This window comes from Schistocerca nitens, chromosome 5 (genome assembly GCF_023898315.1).
Source record: "Schistocerca nitens isolate TAMUIC-IGC-003100 chromosome 5, iqSchNite1.1, whole genome shotgun sequence".
In the NCBI taxonomy this organism is placed as follows: Eukaryota; Metazoa; Arthropoda; class Insecta; order Orthoptera; family Acrididae; genus Schistocerca; species Schistocerca nitens.
In genome coordinates, this window is record NC_064618.1 from 838828719 (window position 1) to 838851589 (window position 22871).

Consider the following 22871-nt stretch of genomic DNA (forward strand, 5'->3'; position numbering starts at 1 on the left):
GCCTCACGTGTTCCAGTATTTCTACGGAATCCAAACTGATCTTCCCCGAGGTCGGCTTCTACTAGTTTTTCCATTCGTCTGTAAAGAATTCGTGTTAGTATTTTGCAGCTGTGGCTTATTAAACTGATAGTTCGGTAATTCTCACATCTGTCAACACCTGCTTTCTTTGGGATTGGAATTATTATATTCTTCTTGAAGTCTGAGGGTATTTTGCCTGTTTCATACTTCTTGCTCACCAGATCGTATAGTTTTGTGAGGACTGGCTCTCCCAAGGCCATCAGTAGTTCCAATGGAATGTTGTCTTCAAGAAGAATATATAGTGTGTACGAAATAACGAGCTAAATGGGGGCAATTTCTTATCTCAACCGCCAATCAGTCGCGAAATGGAAAACCACAGTGAAAATTAAACAAAAATTTTATTTGCAACATTTAGCTACAGCTTCCAGCTGTTTATCATATAGTCCCCTCTCCGACTCACACACTTATGGTAGTGTGGTACCATCTCTCCAGTACCGTCGTCATAGAAGGCAGCCCCTGTGATTTCCGCCAATGCGCTAAGTTGGTCTGCAGATCGTTGTCAGTGCCAAAATGATGTCCTCATAGCCGGAAGTTCATGTGAGCGAAGCGATGAGAATCAGGGGGGGCAAAGTCTGGGCTGCACGGCGGGTGATCAAAGTCTTTGCATCGAAAACCTTGCAGTGTGCGGCTGAGCATCACCATGAAGAAGGAAATGCATGGCAGTTACGTTATGTAGGCTTTATGAAATGAGACGAAACCCTTCGACAGACTCTTTACATTTGGTGGGAGACACTATTTTTATCTATGTTTCAGGTTCTGACTGTGCACTCAGAACTGAAAAGTGCGAAGTGTCCCGATATACAGTTGCAACACATGTGTGCAAGGCTTCACCAGTTTTTCACTGTCGTTTTAATTTAGTAATCGATCGGAGGCTGAAAAGAAATAGCTGTCATAATACAGGGTATAATGGGTACAGGAGTATATATTTTTTACACGTGGTACCCTAATATACACACATATGGATGTGTTGGTTGCTTTTTCTTTGTGTTGAACAGCCTTACACGTCACAAACTTCATGATCTGATATTTTCTCCGTGGTCGTAACTGCACAACTAAGTGGAGAATGCCTGTCCATTTAAACACCTGACCTTTTGCCAGGGGAAAATAAGCATTAGTGGTTTGCTCTTGACACATGTCCTTGGAGTTACTACACAATTTGCCGGCCAGGGTGGCCGAGCGGTTCTAGGCGCTACAGTCTGGAACCGCGCGACCGCTGCGGTCGCAGGTTCGAATCCTGCCTCGGGGATGGATGTGTGTGATGTCCTTAGGTTGGTTAGGTTTAAGTACTTCTAAGTTCTAGGGGACTGATGATCTCAGAAGTTAAGTCCCATAGTGCTCAGAGCCATTTGAACCATTTTTACTACACAATTTAAGACATACGACTTGTAATAGCTATAATTATTAGTCTGAAAATGCCGAAAATACTGATTTAATGAAGTTCGATACACCGTCCCTCAGTAACCAACAGAAATATCTGCACTTACGCCGTTTCACCTTGTATATCGGACGGGTGATATGTGAAGCCGAAGGTAGCCAGTAATTGAAACAGTTAGGGCACCTGCCAGTCAGACCCAAGGAAGAGTGACTAAGAAGCAGTCAAATGGCGCTGACTAATCGTCTCCTATTAAAGAGACAGTGTGGCGAGGGGGAAGGGGGAGAGGGAGGGAGGTGAAGGGGAGGGTGTCGCTTGGTGTCTGGTGCCAGCTCATGAAAGCCGCTGCTGGTTGGTCTCCAAATGTCGATCACACCAGATGGGACGGAGGAGCGCCATACTCCCCTATAGGCTGGTTATACTTACAGTAACATACGCCTCTTGTGGACAGATCCTGCAAAACCGATATTGGAAAGAACACAGATTGTCATACCGAAGGAATACTTTCCGTGAGAAACTTCCTCGGCGATTGTGATCTGTTAGCAACAAGAAGGAAGTGCGATGGCCAATAAGATTTAGGAAAGCACCAAAACAAAATTTTGGAGTGTGGAAACGGAGATGTGGTCCTGGTGTGATACGTTACTGGTAGACTTCAGAGGAGGGACTTCGATGCTAGCCTTGAAGAGACACACTTTTGTGCAACTAAGAAATCGCTTGAGACTTTGCATCTGAGCGCCGTGTCAATGGGAATAGTTGCTACTAACACTGGAGATCGTCACCAGCACAGGCCGCTACCGCCACCGCCCTAACATTTGCGTACACTGCTCGTCATTGTGGAGTGCCAAGAACAGAGCTTCACGAAACCTCATCGCCACCGCTTGGTAATTACAAGTACTAATTCCTCCCTTCACAGTCCGTCTACTATGTATTGTTCTTAAGCTGTATACAGTTTGCGAGTGTATTTATATTTTTCCCATTTTTGCTGCAGATCTGATGACGGTCATTAAAGACCGAAACCGGTAATCTGTTAAACAGAAAAGATTGTGACCATAGACGTAAATTAAACGAAACTTATTACATATACGGGTCACTGATTTCCCCCCCCCGCGACGATGTCGCAGCTTGTGAAACCGTCTACTAGTATTTTGGTCGTCTCAGAGTAACAAATAACACACTGGTAACGATCGTGAGAAATTTTTATTAATAAGCAGTCACCGACAAAAAGTTTGTCATCCGCGGAGACGTCACACTAATACCGTCAAAAGCAGCTGTATTTTATTTAATGATCTCAGTTTGGAGAGGGACAATCCACAAGTTTCTTCACGCACACCATTCCCAGCTTAAGGCATTCGTTGCTGATTAGATCCTATAAAGCTACGAAACTGTGAGACGCTGACTGCTATGTTTCATCCGCTGCTCGATGTGGCCCCAGACATTTTCTGTTAGTTTAAGATGGGGAAATTTAGTGGGTTAGTCGAGATGGTATGCGGGGACTTAGCATTCGTCAAAATAGGATTGGCCGTGTGAACATGGCTGTTGTCATCTTGGAAGGTGGAAGTGTCCACGGCATACTCATCATGAAAATGTAGAAGATGGGGAAACGTACTTGTTCACGTTAACAGTTACGTGAATAAGTGGGCCCAAGTCACAGTAACAAAAAAACCCAAAACATCGAACCTGACCTGCCATCTCAGCTGCACGGTCCCATACATTAACCTGACCGGCGCCTATGTTCGATGACAACGTGCAATAACTACACACAGACAGCAAGTGGCAGCACTAGCATTGAAGGGTATATAACGTGTGTCAGGCGACGCAGAAAACAGCGCAGTCCCTGTCATAATGCAGAAACTGAGCCGTGTATCTGGCCTTCAAAAGGGCATTATCCTTGGCTTTTGGGCCAATGGTGGAAGCATTTCAGAAGAGGCTAAGTTTGCAAACTGTTCGTGTTCCGCTGCGGATAAAGTATACTGAGCATCGCAAAATGGCGATATCCAAAACTGGGGCCGAGGCAATTGCGGTGCACCACGGGCCTTAGATGACAGGGGTGAACCACGGCCGCGTCGATTTGCACTGGCAAAGAGATGTGGAACTGTTGAGCAACTGACCGTACAGATGAACTGAGGGCTGCCATCAGTGACTCCTCAGCGATTGTTTAGCGAATGTTGCTGTATTGGCCTCTGCAGCAGGCGCCATGTTCAACGGCGATGAAGGCTGCAATTTGCACACCAGTGCCGCAAACGGACATCCACTGAGTAGAGACAGGTAGCCTTTTCAGATGAATCAGGTTTTACGCTCCATCGGACAATAAGAAAACACCCTACAACAATCGTCGAAAGGGCATACATGGAGAAGGGAGCCTTATGCTCTGGGGAATGTGTTCATGGCGTTTCCTGGGTGATCTCGTCATTCTGGAAGGCACAATAGATCAACAAAAGTATGCATTTATGCTTGGGGACCATGTTCAAACGTACCTGCAGTTTGTTTCTTCTCGGCAAAATGGCATGTATCATCAAGACAGTCCAACGTGATACACAGATCCTAGAGTACAGGCATGGTTCTAGGAGCACCAGAATGAGTTTACCGTACTTCGACAGCCATCATATTCCCTTGATTTAAGACCAATCGGGAGTCTGTGGGACCACCTTCATCGGGCTATTCGCGCCATGGATCCTAAACCGAGATAGTGCAGCTGGTCATGTGCACGGGACAGGAGTTGGCATGTCTCCACATCACTGTCGGTACCTTTTAGAACCTCACTGACTCCCTTTCTACACGTCTCGCGCTGCAAAAGGTCGTTATTCTGGCTTTTGGTAGATGGGCGCATTAATATGACTGTACAGTGTACACCCTCCGCATACTGTGGGCTAAACGCCGCATCACGTCATCGCTGCGGTCGATGCCTTGGATCATTTGAAGAAAGAGGAGAAATCGTGACTCATATGACCACAGTACACGCCACCAGTTAGCTACTGTACCTTTCCTGCGTTGATTGGCCCACTGAACAGGTGCAGCTTTGTGAGCAATACCTGTCTGGTACCCGACTTCAAATGTCCACTGCATGCAGATCCATTCATAATGTTCGCCTGGGAACTCGTTGGGATGAACCTGCTTTCACTCAAAGCAGTAATTCCCACCGTGTTTGGCATCGCCTGTCATTGACGAGGCGTGGCGCTTGCCTCTGGTCCCTGTGTGTTAGGAAAATTTTGCGAGCACAGATCTTACGATATCTTACGACACGTTATTACCTGGTTGCGAATGGCACACCATTCCTTGTATACATGTAGCTTGCTCGCACTGATAGACCTATATATGGAACAATTTCATTCATGGCGTGATTATCGTCAAGTCGTAACAGTTCGCACATACGCACTACATCACTGCTGTAAGTTATGCCAGCGATGCTGGGTTACAATACCAACTGGTACGACTTCCACATCACCTGCAGAGCTGGAAAGTGACTAGCGTGCTCTTCTGAGTGGGTGGTCAACATTTAGTCTGGTGGTCTTGTAATGGGCATATAGATCAGTGCTATCGAAATAGTGTCAAAAATAATCAAAATATCCTGGGTCTTTTTTCGAATCTAGCCACTGCTTAAATTTTAAATAAAAATCATCATCTCTGGCAGCCGAAGACTTACGGCAAAAGAAATCATCCTCGTTTTGGCAACTGTATTGTCAAACAGGGCGGAGTAGCGGGCAGAGTTTCAGAGCACTCTCTTTCCCTACGGTTGGGAAGTTGCCCGTTGAAGGTGGATGGACCAGCAGTGATCAACGGCATGAGGATGCGGAACCCAATGGAAACCACTGCATTAAAGACACATAATGAACATCCACTGGATAAGTGATATTAATTGAAAAACAGTCATGATTATCTCTGCATTGGCAACAGATTCCGGATTAGTCCCCGTTCGGATCTTCGGAAGCGGTCTGCCAAGGGGGAGGTCATCATAAAAGGGTAACAATCTATGAGTCGTGGCATGGAATTGCAGCACTTCGGTACTTTGTGACGAATATTTGGACCACATTCATACGATTAATTCTCCTCATGATATCACTGTTCACATTTCTTACAGTAACCCGCATGCGAACACTCCAAGAGACACACTCATGCTGCAGCTATACCATTCACGCAACTCGAACACTTGTTAGAGCCACAATGTGATGGCGCTAGCAGACAAGTGCTGAGTTCTGCATGGAAATGGCACAGATTGCTGTTGTTTTTATAATCTGTTGTTCATCTAAACAAGGTTTCCTGCGGTTCCGAGCGTTCCAAGTTAAAATTATCTCTTGGCAGTGACGTGAATCGATGCTGAGATGTGGCCCAATACCAGAAAGCAACTACAGTATCTGGACGTGGCCTGAACCGTACCATTAATGAAGTTGTCCAATTTGTTGGTGTATCAACGTGAACTGTCCAATGTATGTATAAGGAGTGGTCGTAAAATGATGCTAACCAACAGGGACCAAAGACGAGTGTCACGCTATGTCAACGTCAGTCAGTTTCAAGCCCGACAGGAATTGCTGCTGATAGTGATTTCAGGTTCATCTGAACCAGTTACGGAGAGAACAATGCAAAGAAATTACTCGTACATGCAGTGGGTATTTGGAATTGTGTACCTTGCCGAAGGTCACAGATCACAGCGGTACACAAAGCTCCACGTCACTGGAAGAAGGCTTTGACTGATTACAGTTTTAATTGGCTATATTGACATGGCAGTCTATATCTGACGTAATTAAGTCGCTGCCCACTAAAACAATGACCAAGGCATTCAGTCGTCTACAAAATTAAACGAGGATTTAAATTAATTTAACTTGGCAAACCTTGACATGTGTCCTGGTGAGTGGTTCAAATGGCGCTGAGCACTATGGGACTTAACATCTGAAGTCATCAGTCCCCTAGAACTTAGAACTACTTAAACCTAACTAACCTAAGGACATCTCACATATCCATACCCGAGGCAGGATTCGAACCTGCGACCGTAGCAGTCACGTGGTTCCATCTCTAGCGCCTAGAACTGCTCGGCCATAGTGGCCGGCCCTGGTGAGTGACTCAAGCATCTCTCTGAAACAATTATAGTCGCTTAAGTCGTACCGTGATTGCTGAAGGTTAATGCGTGACGACAGAAGGGTATGCGTTTGCATCTGTAGCCAGAGTTGAAAGCATGTTGATCGTCGAACTGTAGGCAAGTCTTCGAAGCGAAGGTTGAAATTACCGAATTTCGTTTAAAGTGACTCGATTTTCCCTACTGGTTGCCTCGCTCTTGCGGCTGTATCTCACGATACTCGCAATCTGCAAGTGTTGACTGAAGTGGCTGCGGAATCAGTCATCGAGTCTGTGTGCCAACAACTTGTGTCTAAGTTCAAAGTAGCAGGATAAAAGCCGCTCACAGCCATAGTGAAGTCTGCCTGAGGAGATGTTTGGCTGACAGTTTGCTGCTGTTAACGAAAACAGAGTTCTCTGCGTTTTTCCGGCGTCTCGATATTTTGACTGGCTGAACGACAATTCTCACAAGGGAACCTCCCCATCGCACCCCCCTCAGATTTAGTTATAAGTTGGCACAGTGGATAGGCCTTGATAAACTGAACACAGATCAATTGAGAAAACAGGAAGAAGTTGCGTGGAACTGTGAAAAAATAAGCAAAATATACAAACTGAGTAGTCCATGGGCCACATAGGCAACATCATGGACAATGTGAGCTCAGGAGCGCCGTGTTCTCGTGGTAGCGTGAGCAGCTACAGAACGAAAGGTCCTTGGTTCAAGTCTTCCCTCCAGTGAGAATTTTACTTTCTTTATTTTTACATCGTTATTATCTGTCCGTTCGTTCATTGCCGTCTCTGTTCACTGTAATAAGTTTAGTGTCTGTGTCTTGCGACCGCATCGCAAAACCGTGCGATTAGTAGACGAAAGGACGTGCCTCTCCAATGGGAACCGAAAGCATTTGATCGCAACGTCATAGGTCAACCGATTCCTCCACAGGAAAACACATCTGATATATGCTATACGACACTGGTAACGGCATGTGCGTCACATGACAGGAATATGTTGTCGACCCACCTAACTTGTACACTTGGCGAATGGGTAAAAAGATTCTTCTATCTTGCCCGATTTAGGTTTTCTTGTGATGAAAACACAATAGTTTGTCACATAAACTGAAAATAAAAAAAAATTAAACTTTTCACTCGATGGAGGATTTGAACCAAGGACCTCTCATTCCATAGCTGCTCACGTTACCACGAGACCACGGCGCTCCTGTGTTCTTAGAGTCCTTGATGTCGCCTATATTCCCATGAACTGCTCAGTTTGTATATTTTGCTTATTTTTTCACAGTTCCACACAACTTCTTCCTGTTTTCTCAATTGATCTGTGTTCAGTTTTTCAAGGCCTATCCACTGTGCCAACTTATAACTAAATCTGAGGGGGGTGCGATGGGGAGGTTCCCCTGTCAGTGTCGGCCAGCAAGAAGTTGTCTTAAAAGACGCTGATTTCCTGCTCATGCTCTCACATCAAATCTTCAACCTGTAACAAAGTTCGTAATCCCTGGCTCTACGAAACTGCACGCTACTTTCTCCCTCTCTCCGTCTACGTTACCGTATCGGCCAGTAAGGGTGGAGCTCTAAAAGCACAGCCGTTTTCCTCACACTCACCCCGAAACTACTGGGGTTAACCGATGGTAACTGCTTTTTTATTGTGTTAAACGTTAGGATTTGCAAAGGTCTGGACATGGTGGGGGTGTTCAAAAATGTTCGTCATTCCACTCTCAGTTGTCTTAACTGTCTGTGCATTTTGACGACTTCTGACTGCTTGCCAGTCTGTCCACAATAGTACTCTTCCTCGACTGTGCCAAAAATGGTTCACATCCCCTGAGAATATCTACAGCTCGTTCACACCGACGCAACCTGGATATACAATCTACACTGAAGAGCCAAAGAAACTGGTACACCTGCCTAATATCGTGTAGGGCCCCCACGAGCACGCAGAAGTGTCGCAACACGACGTGGCATGGATTTCACTAATTTTTTAAGTAGTGCTGGAGGGAACTGACACCATGAATCCTGCAGGGCTGTCCATAAATCCGCAGGAGCAGGACGGGGTGGAGATCTCTTCTGAAGAGTACGTTGCAGTGAATCCCAAATATGCTCAATAATGTTCATGTCTGGGGAGTTTGATGGCCAGCAGAAGCGTTTAAACTTAAAAGAGTGTTCCTGGAGCCACTCTGTAGCAATTCCGAACTTGTGAGGTGTCGCATTGTCTTGCTGGAATTGCCCAAATCTATCGGAATGCACAATGGACATGAATGGATGCAGGTGATGTGTCACCTGTCAGAGTCGTATATAGTCGTATCAGGGGTTCCATATCATTCCAACAGCAGACGCCCCAAGTAGCTACAGAGCCTCCACCAACTTGAACAGTCCCCTGCTGATATGGAGGGACCATGGATTCATGAGGATGTCTCCAAATTCGTACACATCCATCCGCTCGATACAATTTGAAACGAGATTCGTACGACCAGGTAACATGTTTCCAGTCATCAGCAGTTCAATGTCGGTGTAGACGGGCCTTGGCGGGGCGTAAAGCTTGTGCATTCATCAAGGGTGCACGAGTGGGCCTTCGGCTCCGAAAGCCGACATCGATGATGTTTCGTTGAATAGTTCGCTCACTGACACTTGTTGATGGCCCAGCACTGAAATCTGCAGCAATTTGCGAAAGGCTTGCACTATTGTCACATTGAACGATTCTCTTCAGTCGTCGTTGGTCGCATTCTTACAGGATCTTTTTCCGGCCGCAGCGATGTCAGATTCCTGATATTTACGGTATACTCGTGAAATGGTCGTACGGGAAAATCCCCACATCATCGCTGACTTGGAGATGCCGTGTCCCGTCGCTCGTGCGCCGACTATAACATCACGTTAAACTCACTTAAATCTCGATAACCTGCCATTGTAGCAGCAGTAAGCGATCTAACAACGGTGCCACACACTTGTTGCCTTTTTTGGCGTTGCCGACGGCGCCGTATTCTGCCTATATTTGAATGCCTATACCAATTTCTTTGGCTCTTCAGTGTATTGCGCCATGGACAGCTTGCCTCAAAGCACGGGTCAGTCTGACTGTCTGCCGTTGTTCCTTGCAGGTGTCCGAGAGTTTTCTGCGAATTCTGCTTGGGCTCTCTCCTTCTCTCCTCCTATGACACACAGCGTGTTCCATCGCTGAAAAACGGGTGCAAGTTGCTTCAATAGCGGCTTCTTATTTAGGTGTACATGCAGTCCAATATGGAACATTATAATCTACATACACTGGCAGCAAAAAAATCGCAAGGAGTCTTGCTATATAAACGAAAGGTGTTAGGCGAGTTTCTATATCTGAAAGATGATGCCTCTGAGGATGCAGCTTCGGTTTGTTTTAAATAGATGCTGTAATGGTCGTGAGCGTTAGTTACCTTTAAGACTGTACGTGGTGAGTCGATGTTAGCTAAGAATGCCTTTACGGCGACAAAGAGCCCTTTATCAACACTTCACTCAGTTTGTACGAAATCGCGTAATAGGGCTACAAGAAGCTGGTCGTTTATTTTGCGATCCTTGGCGGGAATTTAGCCACTATACATACAGTTCCTCACTGTCGCCTGATAAAGTAAGAGCCTACGGAATATCAGACCAGCTGTGTGGCTGGATTGAAGACTTTTTAGCAAACAGAACACAGCATGTTGTTATCAATGGAGAGACGTCTACAGGCGTTAAAGTAACCTCAGGCGTGCCACAGGGGAGTGTTATGGGACCATTGCTTTTCACAATATACATGAATGACCTAGTAGATAGTGTCGGAAGTTCCATGCGGCTTTTCGCGGATGATGCTGTAGTATACAGAGAAGTTGCAGCATTAGAAAATTGTAGCGAAATGCAGGAAGATCTGCAGCGGATAGGCACTTGGTGCAGGGAGTGGCAACTGTCCCTTAACATAGACAAATGTAATGTATTGCGAATACATAGAAAGAAGGATCCGTTATTGTATGATTATATGATAGCGGAACAAACACTGGCAGCAGTTACTTCTGTAAAATATCTGGGAGTATGAGTGCGGAACGATTTGAAGTGGAATGATCATATAAAATTAATTGTTGGTAAGGCGGGTACCAGGTTGAGATTCATTAAGAGAGAGCTTAGAAAAAGTAGTCCATCAACAAAGGAGGTGGCTTACAAAACACTCGTTCGACCTATACTTGAGTATTGCTCATCAGTGTGGGATCCGTACCAGATCGGGTTGACGGAGGAGATAGAGAAGATCCAAAGAAGAGCGGCGCGTTTCGTCACAGGGTTATTTGGTAACCGTGAAAGCGTTACGGAGATGTTTAATAAACTCAAGTGGCAGACTCTGCAAGAGAGGCGCTCTCCATCGCGGTGTAGCTTGCTCGCCAGGTTTCGAGAGGGTGCGTTTCTGGATGAGGTATCGAATATATTGCTTCCCCCTACTTATACCTCCAGAGGAGATAACGAATGTAAAATTAGAGAGATTAGAGCGCGCACGGAGGCTTTCAGACAGTCGTTCTTCCCGCGAACCATGCGCGACTGGAACAGGAAAGGGAGGTAATGACAGTGGCACGTAAAGTGCCCTCCACCACACACCGTTGGGTGGCTTGCGGAGTATAAATGTAGATGTAGATGAATTGCTGGCAGCGGTGATCACGAGAACGTACAGTCGCAAGAAAACCGGACTCCGCGCGGCTACACTGCATTACCGAGGGGGAGGGACATGGTGTTCGGCGTGTGGTTCTGGCGTATCGTATTGCATCTGCAGCCGGTGGCACCACAGTGACACAAACTGTTACAAATCTGCTACTTCAAGGAAAGCTCCAAGCCAGACACCCTGCAGTGGGTGTTTCCCTGACCCCAAACCATCACCATTTGCGACTGCAGTTGTGTGAACCGAGAGTTCATTGGAAAAAAGGAAGGACACGCCGTCGACATCGATGTCATTAGAAATGGAGGGTCGACAGAAGCGTCCGATCCCACGTGTCGGCTTTGACCCGTGACGTAAGGGTGTCGTCGTGTGTGACGTCATGAGGGCGCTGAGCTTGGTTTGAGTGTGGCTGTCCAGTTCTGTTTTATCTTATTTTATTTACTTTTCTGATCTGTTCGTTCTATCTCGTGAGATTTTTTTTAAAATTTAAAAACACTTATTACTTATTTTAATTATCTGTTTCCTCCAATTTCTGTTTTAGTATATTATACTTTTCTTTCTGATCTGTTCGTTCTATCCCGTGAGATTTTTTTTTAAAAAGACAAAAAACACTAATCAGCTACTGAAGCATCTTTATCTTCTATGGGTTGCAGGGGGTTACGACCCCTGGGGAGGTGGGTGGGTATTCATGCATGGCTGCCTTCACTTACACGTTGTAGCTACGCAAGGCGTCTAAATTTGTTTATATTTAGTTTGCCCCCCCACCCAAAACACCCCATTTGCCGTCCTTGTCCCGTTAGTGTCATTAGGCTTCTTGTGGAAAGTGTGTGTGTGTTTGTTTTTGTTTCCGCCATATTTGTGACGTCATGGGTCAAAGCAGACGGGCGGGATCGGACACTTCCGTATTTCCGAAATGGAGCAGAAGCTTGGATTGCGTTAAGGATGTGGAAGGAAATCGGACGTGCTCTTTCGAAGGTACCATCCCGGCATTTGCCTGCAGCGACTTCGCGAAATCACGGAAAACCTATATCTGGATGGTCGGATGCAGGTTTGAACAGTCGTCCTCCCAAACGCGCGTCCAGTGTGCTAACCACTGCGCCACTTCGCTCGGTCGGAGAGTTCATTCGAGGGCAGGGTGGATGTCCGTTCTATATTCTGACGAAAGGTGGTTCTGCCTAGGTGCCAGTGATGACCTTGTGTTTGTTAGGAGGCCAGTTAAGGGTCGGCAGCCAACCTCCCTGCGTGATAGACGCAGTGGACCTATACCGGTAGGTCCCGTCTGGAGTGCCATGTGACAGCGGGAGCACTCTCGTGGTTATCCCATGCACCGTGACTGCAAATTTGTACGTCAAGCTGGTAACTGGACCTGTTGTGCTGTCATTCACGAACCGCCTTCTAGGAGGCGTTTTCCAACAGGATAACGCTCGTCACATACCGCTGGCGTAACCCAGCATGCTCTACAGTGTGTCGACGTGTTGTCTTTGACTGCTCGACCACCAGATCTGTCTCCTATCGAGAACATGTGGAACATCATTAGACGACAACTCCACCGTCATCTATAAAGAGCGTTAGCCGTCCCTGTTGTCGACGGACCAAGTGCAACAGGCATGGAACTCCATACCAAAAACTGACATCTGGGATCAGTACAACACAATGCGTGCACATTTGCAAGCTTGCACTCAACCTGTCGGCGGTTACACTGGCTATTAATGTACCAGCATTTCACATTTGCAATAGCTTATCTCGCTCTTACATAACCTGTAACCTTGCAATGTCAGTAATTTAAATATGTTACCTAGACAAATGTAGTCCCAAACTTTCATTACCCTACTTTAATTATTTCTAGGTGTTACGATTTTTTTCTGTCAGGGTAGTTAAGTACATGCAATCACTGCTACTGATTCACATTTCATTCATCGGGGGTGGGTTGAAGGGTGAGGGAGGAGGAGATTAATTTATTCAAATTGGATTTGACATTTTCTTTTGCGTCTTACATCGGTTATGGGACAGTTTGGGAAACTGATCGCATAACGTCTTCAATGGGCCAAAAAATACATAGAGTGGACAGTAGCTATGGGAAGCTTGCCATGTGGGCCGTCGAGCTGCGATTTTCCTCTTTTCAAGGGATGGAAGGGTCGAGAGCACCTGCTTTCCAATAAGGCATTTAAGCAGCTGTGTGTAGAAGCTGCGATTCACACATTAATATTTTGACGAACGTTATCAGTAACAGCACGATTAAAAAGAACGTTTGTAGCAACAGGTAATAAAGAATATTTATTAAAGTTTCCTGTGGCTCCATGAATAAGGCATTTGATTTCATATGCGATTTATTTTGCTCGATAAAATGAGTTATGGTGGTTTCTGCATAGATCGCTATTAACAAAAAATTGCCATTGTACTCAATGACACGAGCTGAAATCTTATTGAAATTTTTGTTTTCGAATGAAAACATCAATGACAAACAATATCCTACACATTCACTTACGTCAAACGCCTGAATACCCACTTTTCGCATCACGAGGCGTGCAGGAAGAGTGTCAGTGAGATTCTAGAAGGTACCGACGGGGGTGTGGAGACATGCTGACACCAGTCCCGTGGTCAGCTGCGCAGGCTGTCTCGGTTGTGGATCCATCGCGCGAATAGCCCCATCGGGTTGGTCCCACAGATTCTCGATTGGGCTTGAATCCGGTAAGTTTGTAGGCCAGGAGAGAACCGTAAACCCAGTCTGGTTCTCTTCGAACCACGCATTTGCAGTGAGAACTGTGTGACACTTTTCCTGCTGGTGGATGCCATTATGCTGAGGAAAAACAAGGACAGATGCATATTTGTACTGATAGATTGCGCATTCTGGAATGACGAGATCTTCCAGGGAATGCCACGAAAGTATTCCCCGGACTATAACGCTCCCTCCTCCGACCTGGCCCCATCCGACGATAGTTGCACGCTGTTGATTTCAGACGTTTCACGCTGCGCACGTCAGAGGCCACCTTGCGACGGGGCATGAAACGTGATTCATCTGGAAAGGTCACCCGACGCCACTCAGTGGACGTACAGGTGTGGCAATGGAGTGCAGATTCCAACCTTCATCGCCGATGAATAGCAGTCGGCATGGTTGCCTGCTGCAGAGACCTACAAGCAGAAAAGTTCGATGAACGGTCGTTGAGGAGACATTGTTAACAGCCTCGATGGTTCATCTGGGCGATCAGTTGCTCAACAGTTGCACGTCTATTCGCCCGTTCATATCTCCGCAGCCGTCGTTCACTGCTGTCATCTATGGCTGGTGGTGCACCTCGATTGTCTGGGCGCCGTTTTGCAAATGCTTCCGGCTTTGCCCCGAAAGCAAATGATCATGCTTTTTTGTACGTCAGACAAATCTCTCTGTTTCATATTACTGTAGTGGCACCACCGTTTATGATAGGGAAGGTTAGTTTTGTGCGATATTCTGAGCACAAGTTACAGCCAGGTGCGGGCCGGATTGCAGTAAGTTACGCTGACCAGCGGTTGCGAAGTGGAATGGAGACCACAGGGGCCATCGAACGGCTGAAAAGAGTAAACACAGCGGTTCGCATCTCGCAAGCTACGGGAAGAAGGGGCCCACTGGCACAACCAGGGTGTAGGGCGCACGTGACTCGCAGTGATGCGTTAGCGAAACAGAGATGTGCAGCCGAGTATAAATAGGTGTTGTTTTCTAACGAGATTCATGCAAGTGTGGCAGCTCTCCTGGACGATGGGGCGTGTCACACTATCGGGACACACGGTAACAGATGGGGGGACAGCGTCCCAGTCCATGGCGGGTCGTTGGTTCGACCCTCTGAGGCCGACGAGGGGTCCACAGCCAGGCAGTGCGGCCACTCTTCGGGTCGCTACCGCGGGCAGTCGTCTCGTCCCCGACACACGCCGGAGACTTTCAAGGCGAGGGCCGCAGGTTCGGACGCTGGAACGGGGGCAGTCGTTGCCGCCGCGTTCCCAGCTAGACAGCGGGGCTAGCCTACGGCTCCCAGTGGAGTAGCGCAAAGTCAACAGGGACGATGGCTCCTGAGTCTGCTGCTGGCGCAGCCATTCTGACGTAATCGGAACTCTACGGCTGGTGAACGGGGCCGGCACGACACAGCGTTGCGTTGCACAGGTTGCTGGGGCAGTGGCCTCAGCATTGTGGGGCCTGTGACGCGGACCGAGGTCAACGAAGCACTGTAGTGGAAACGAATAAATCATTTTAAAAGCTCGGCCGAGTTTTAATACGGCACTCCTGGCAGCCACCCACTACATTACGACGACGACTGCACTACTTTACGCATCCCCCTGACACGCTTTATATGCCCTCCACTGCTAGTGCTGCCACCAGCCGTCTGCGAGCGGCTCTTGCACGTTGACGTCGAATGTAAGCGCTCATCACATTAAGGTGACTGGGTGGTGTATAAAGCCGAAAACATATAGGTCTGTTTACATCAAGAAGTAATCAAACTTGTGACTTTGTTGAAGTGGTATTAGCAGAGGTAGTGACACTCCAAAAAAATTTAATCGGTCAAAACATCGATCAGTAGCGTAGGTCAGTGTGTCAGCTCTTTATGTTGTGCTGGCCTGTGAGTACTCCTACGCACGTTAAGATTTTTCGTGCGCTTTCTTTGGAATGATAATTTGGTTGACAGGTTGATGTTTTCTTTGTTTATTTCTTTGTTTATTTCTTAGTTTGTACTACATCGACGAGTACTTGGTGCAGATGATTAATAACCTGTTTCAACAAATGTGGTGAAGGATTTATTTCTCTTCATACTGAAAGAGGATTCCCTTTGTTTACTGCAAACCTGTTAGAGAAAACACAGAAAAACTATACGAGCGGACCGGTCATCCTGTATTTCAGCCTCAACACGTCTATTTGTGTCAAAATGATACATGTAATCATCGTTTTACATTACGATTACATCACCTAATACACTACTGGCCATTAAAATTGCTACACCACGAAGATGATGTGCTACAGACGCGAAATTTAACCGACAGGAAGAAGATGGTGTGATATGCAAATGATTAGCCTTTCAGAGCATTCACACAAGGTTGGCGCCGGTGGTGACACCTACAACGTGCTGACATGAAGAAAGTATCCAACCGATTTCTCATACACAAACAGCAGTTGACCGGCGTTGCCTGGTGAAACGTTGTTGTGAGGCCTCGTGTAAGCAGGAAAAATGCGTACCATCACGTTTCCGACTTTGATAAAGGTCGGATTGTAGCCTATCGCCATTGAGGTTTATCGTATCGCGACATTGCTGCTCGCGATGGTCGAGATCCAATGACTGTTAGCAGAATATGGAATGGGTGGGTGCTGGATCCCAACGGCCTCGTATCACTAGCAGTCGAGGCATAATATCCGCGTGCTGTGCAGCCACGTCTCGATCCCCGAGTCAACTGATGGGGACATTTGAAACACAACAACCACCAACACGAACAGTTCGACGACGTTTGTAGCAGCATGGAGTATCAGCTCGGAGACCATGGCTGCGGTTACCCTTGACGCTGCATCACAGACAGTAGCGCCTGCGATGGTGTACTCAACGACGAACCTGGGTACAAGAATGGCAAAACGTCATTTTCTCGGATGCATCCAAGCTTTGTTTACAGCATCACGATGGTCGCATCCGTGTTTGGCGACATCGCGGTGAACGCACATTGGAAGCGTAAATTCGTCATCACCATACTGGCGTATCACCCGGCTTGATCGTATGGGGTGCCATTGGTTACACGTCTAGGTCACCTCTTGTTCGCATTGACGGCACTTTGAACAGTGGACGTTACATTTCAGATGTGTTACGGCCCGTGGCTCTACCCTTCATTCGATCCCTGTGAAACCCTACATTTCAGCAGGATAATGCACTACCGCATGTTGCAGGTCCTGTACGGGCCTTTCTGGATACAGAAAATGTTCGACTGCTGCCCTGGCCAGCACAGTCTCCAGATCTCTCACCAACTTAAAACGTCTGGTCAATAGTGGCCGAGCATCTGGCTCGTCACAATACGCCAGTCAATACTCTTGATGAACTGTGGTACCGTGTTGAAGCTGCATGGGCAGCTGTGCCTGTACACGCCATCCAAGCTCCGTTTGACTCAATGCCCAGGCGTATCAATGCCGTTATTACGGCCAGAGGTGGTTGTTCTGGTTACCGATTTCTCAGGATCTATGCACCCAAACTGCGTGAAAATGTAATCACATGTCAGTTCTAGTATAATATAATTGTCCAATGAATACCCGTTTATCATCTGCATTTCTTCTTGGTGTAGCAGTTTTAATGGCCAGTAGGGTATTTGTTTATGCATGAAATACGACACGAAAAGCTGGATAGTGAATGCAGTGGTTGGTGATCCTTGCCCACTTATGACGGTGTTTAGCAGCAATAAATGCATTTCGGCAATCTGTAATGAGAAAGGTGACAAAGAGATCTTTAAAAACTCATTAACTACTCGTATTAATCACTAGTCTTCCAGTTTACGCAGATTAGCTTTGCTTCCTACGCCAGGATTCGACTGTATTACGGCGAATTAGTACGGCGGACAGCTATCCATTGTTTGCTATTCCTCTATAGGCTGTCGCGGAACGGCAAAGATGCTGGTTGTTCTGCGTCCAGGCCGTACGTGACTAATGCATCCGGAGAACTCGCCACTCACACATCTGGCGCTGACGTTCTCGTGCGTGAAGCTGCAGCGGACCGACTACTCTGTGTCAACGTCACTGAATTCCCTGCCGGCCATTATGCACTGTGTTCTGCGCATTGGTGCGACAAATATCTCTGGCCGCATCAGGCGTGGTACTGCGCTAACGTGATGCATTGTCGATAGCATCCTCGTCGTCTGCGGCGTTGGATATACGAGCCACTTGCCAATGCCGCTCGCTGTGAAATTCTGACGTTCATATGCGCTGTACAATTCATGTTAGTGCTATAGAAGTATGTCAGTGTGTCGTTACATTGATTAGTTCTCACTGGAAGTAAAGAACGCAGTTCTGACAAAAGCCAAAAAGTCATACGTTCACCAATACTGAGCGACTGACATGCGTGTACTTACCGTGAACGTGGAAGAAAGTGAATCAACACCTATTGTATCGTTTCAACAACCACAGAATCATTGAATCATAAGAAATCTCTCAGTCACTCCTACTTTCCGAACATTCATATGACGTCGGTTCATCAGTTCCTTTTCCCATTCATTAGATTTTCGATTAGTTCAATATCATTCTTCACACACCCCCACCCTCTGTTATACTTTACATTCCGATTGTACTCGCTTGCTTCGGCCTCGGACGAGACCAACCATATGCGTCGGTACTCGGGTTTAAATGTTCTCTCCTGTGGTTTGCTTGATCTTTGGAGCAGTTCAGGGTAAAAAATTTAGAAAATTAAATCCTAGAAAGAAAACCTGGATGTCTGCTGTTTACAGATAGCCCAGAGCCCCCAAGTGCTAAAGCAAAAAAATAATATTAAAAAAGAGCAGTCACCACAGAGAGACAGAACAACGGGCCCGCCTAGTGTGTGGTTGGGCTAAGATGTGCTGAGTACACTATGTCTGAGGGAGCCAACACACACACCTCATGCGTGTTCCTACTTCTGTAACTTGAATGTTGACCATATAAATGCAGGCAGGAATTGCTAGCCTAAAACCATGTTCGCGCTCACAGCAGTTTAGCTTTCAGAACTTGGTTTATTACTTTTGATGCCATAGATAAAATTATAGTTCAGAAATCACAAATGAAACAAATGTCTTACGGACGGTTTATGTGCAGTTTAGGCTACTATCAAATTGAGATAAAGTACGGAAAACTTTCTCCAGAAATGTTAACGTTCAACCAGCGCCTCTTCAGAATATAAGTCCCACACTGACTAATCGCGAAGGGTACAACTTGCTAGCTGAGTGCAACTGCAGAAAGTGTTAAACGTCCATATGAGTTTGTCCCACGTGAAAATTATTCTTTATTTGCTTGTGGATAAAAATATTCTATGTCCAACTCAAATGCTAAATATAACTACAACGGGATCTATGTTCACGCGAGTTGTCGGGTGCTAAAATTTCACGAAAATTTTAGAAGTCCGAAGTTGAAGACTTAGGAGTATTCCGTCACTCGCGAAATGCGACTGTCTCACCACCCATGTGGATCGAACCACCGCAGATCTTGCCTCACCAAGGTCCTGACAACGACTGTCTCTTTCAAAATGGCCGCTACGCTTATACATCTTCGTACTGACGCGAGTCAATAGAAATACTTTGTATTACCCTAAAATACTAAAAACCATAATTTATTATTTTACTTACACATTATACATCAAATAACAAGTAAATTTGCTTAGCCTTTTATATAAGACCTTTCATTTTTTCTGTCTGAGAAGTTTATTTATAAATAATGGTTTTGTGTTAATGATTTTCCAGGATTTACAGAGTAAATAAATAGAATACGATTCAACATGCTGACGTCCTCTACTTACATCCAGTATTGGATACTGTCACTGCTTTTGCGATTTTATTTATTATTTAGTTAAAAAGCAGAAGGCACATTCCGGGCCTTAATTCAAAATGGTGTACTATTTTAACATGATTTCTATGAGTGTCTGATAGAGCTCAGCGAGATCTATCCGTGATACCTCATATATTGAAAACTCATGGACGAGTAGGAGGAAATTATAAAATGTTTTTAGATTCTAGCGAAGCTTTTGATACCACTGACTTCTGTATTTTACTTGCTAAACTTAGCAGCGTACCTCTTTCTCAAAGTGCAGTACCATGGGTTTGGCTGAGTCTGAATCACAAACATTGGCTAACGTGTATGACCATCAGTCACAATCGAGAGAGGTAGCACGAGATGTCCTCCATAGTTCGATAGTAAGTGTGATAATCTTCTCATGCGTGTCAATGACGTGTCATCATCTTTGTCCTACTATAAATACCTGCATGATTATTACTTCCAATTATCTTTAAGTGTAAAACTAAATGAGGACAGTGTTTATCTGTACATTTCGTCCAGTTGTTAATTACTCCCTAATGCATTCAGTGACATCCTTTGTTTCATAACTATTATTCACAACTACTGTATCCGTCCTGGTTTATAAGTAAACCGTGTAACCTTTATGTCTTGCACCGAAAGTACACCAACTTATACCACGGGGATTGGCTTCTGATTAATGACGGCGCCAGAAGAGATCAGCTTGCGGCAGACAGCGCAACTCTGTTTATTACCTTGCTTGCATGTGCAAGATCTGTCTATGTTGTTATTTTCCTGTATTTCTAACGTGTATTCGATTTCAAGATGAAATGCAATCAGTTTATCAGCAGCCTTTGATACCTCGCCTATGGTACTATCTCACAATATGACTTTAGAGGCGACATGTCTATAACGGCAGACTGTTTTGTCCTTATTCTCTGCGTTTTGGCTGGAGAACATATTTTCCAAATCATCCAAAATGATTTCAGCCATTATGTTCGACAGACTGTTGTCTATAGAAAGACTTTCAGTTTGAGGAAATGGGATAAGTTACTTTTTATTTCGTCCGTCTCACTTGCACTGTCACAACCAAACTATCTCAGTACTGAACAGTTGCGGACTACCATCCCGTAGCTGGTTGCCTCGAATAAGCGACTTTCATTTTGTTAATTGGTTGGTTGGTTGTTTTGGGGAAGGAGACCAGACAGCGAGGTCATCGGTCTCATCGAATTAGGGAAGGACGGGGAAGGAAGTCGGCCGTGCCCTTTGAAAGGAACCATCCCGGCATTTGCCTGGAGCGATTTAGGGAAATCACGGAAAAACCTGAATCAAGATGGCCGGACGCGGGATTGAACCGTCGTCCTCCCGAATGCGAGTCCAGTGTCTAACCACTGCGCCACCTCGCTCGGTTTTTGTCAATTAATCTTGCTATCAAAATTCAAGTAACTGAACACGAGGAGGGACTGCTCTAACACCTTTATGAACTCAGTTACCTCTTGTGTGCTAACAATACCTGTAACAATGCAGGGGTCATGACTACTGGCACGCTTCTAAATAAATCGACCACAAAGAGAGAAGATAAAATGGATCCGGAGTGGAATGTCGATATCTTTCATTTTTTGATGAAAACAGAATTATTTTAATACTGTGTAAGTCTTCGAAAACCAAGATACTTCATGTTTTCTTTTCAAGTCATTAGCAAAATGGAGACATAATGTAATCCATTCCCAAGTACCGTCAGGACGAGCAAGAAGAATTTTGCACGAAGGAAACAAAGCGATGTTCTGTTTTAGCCTGTGGAACCTTGAGTTCAAGAAATTACTTGATATCAATTTGAATTTTCCTCAGTTCGACGTCCTTAGCCTCGTATGACATAATTATCCACTATATACAGGATGACACATTTCTTTGGTAATAGAAAAGGAGACACTGAAATAATTTTTCAATAACGTACTGTTAAGCAAGAAATTGATTATGAGTTACCAGTTCATCATCAGCCTTCTACCTTTCTTTATGTGAAGTCTATATCGGTGGAAAACCTGTATTTATACATAAAATAGCGTTCCTGACAATGCTTCATAATTGATGAAAATGTATGGGAATTGGGTATATGTTCTATTATCGTTTCCCCTGCTCTCTGTCTATCTCCTCTTCCCCGTTCTCTTTGTCTATCTCCTCCTCCAACTCTTCTCTCTGTCCATCACCCTCCTCTTTCTGTCCATCTCTTCCTCTCTCTATCTCCTCCTTTCCAATCTCTCTGTCAATCTCTTCCCACCTCCTCTGTATGTCTAACATCCCCCCTCCCATCTCTGTCCATCTGCTGTCCCCTTCTCTCTGAGTCTTGCATATTGTTATTGCCAACGAAACCTTGATGGGAGCTGGATCATTGGTATACAGGGTATGAAAGACCTCTCCTGCTGCAGGATAGTTGACAGTAGCTTCAGTGACGGTATTTTGAATTTTTTAATCTGCAGAAGGATATGATTACAAAGTTTCAGACGATTCATATTTCGTAGTAGTATTACAATCATAAGCCAATAAGCAATAAAAACATCTTTCCTATTTTCTGTTAGTACTGACTGCGAGGAAGAAAACAAAACAGTACATAGTTTTTCATAAGGACAAAGAATATACAAGTGAGAAACTGTCTGATTGTTCAGATCATAGCTAAAACCCACTGTGAGAAAGAAAACGAAGCCACATATTTTTACAGCACAGCATGGCACCTCATTTTCTTTCACTCAGTCACTCAGTAATAGAAAACCTGTACATCATTGTTCAAAAAATAATTATGTAGCATATGTTCATCTGAATGTTTCTTACATAATTACATAAAAATTTAAGGTAAGTGGGTCAAGACGATTACGAGATTGTTGATATATATAACTATGTCTGTCTGTCTGTCCAAATGTTTATTAGAGCATCATGTAAATACTTGAGATTAATCAGTAAAGAAATTTAGGAGATTTTTTCTAACATTTCCCTTTTATGTTATGTCTATGGATGTACATATACGTGTTTTTATATCTTGATATAACATGTATATTAAAAAAAGGTGGCCTAGGTCCGTCTCACTACTCATGAGAGTATCATGTAAAAATTTGAAGAGAATCCGTGAAAAACTTTTCGAGATTTTTGGTAACAATGTTTCCCTTTTATACAGCACATATATATTTATACACTAATGTATTAAAGATGTGTGGGCTATTTCTGTCTGAACGTTTATCAGAGTACTGTGTAAAAGTCTCAAGTACATCTGACGAGAACTTTTCGACGCTTTTGCTGCGAAC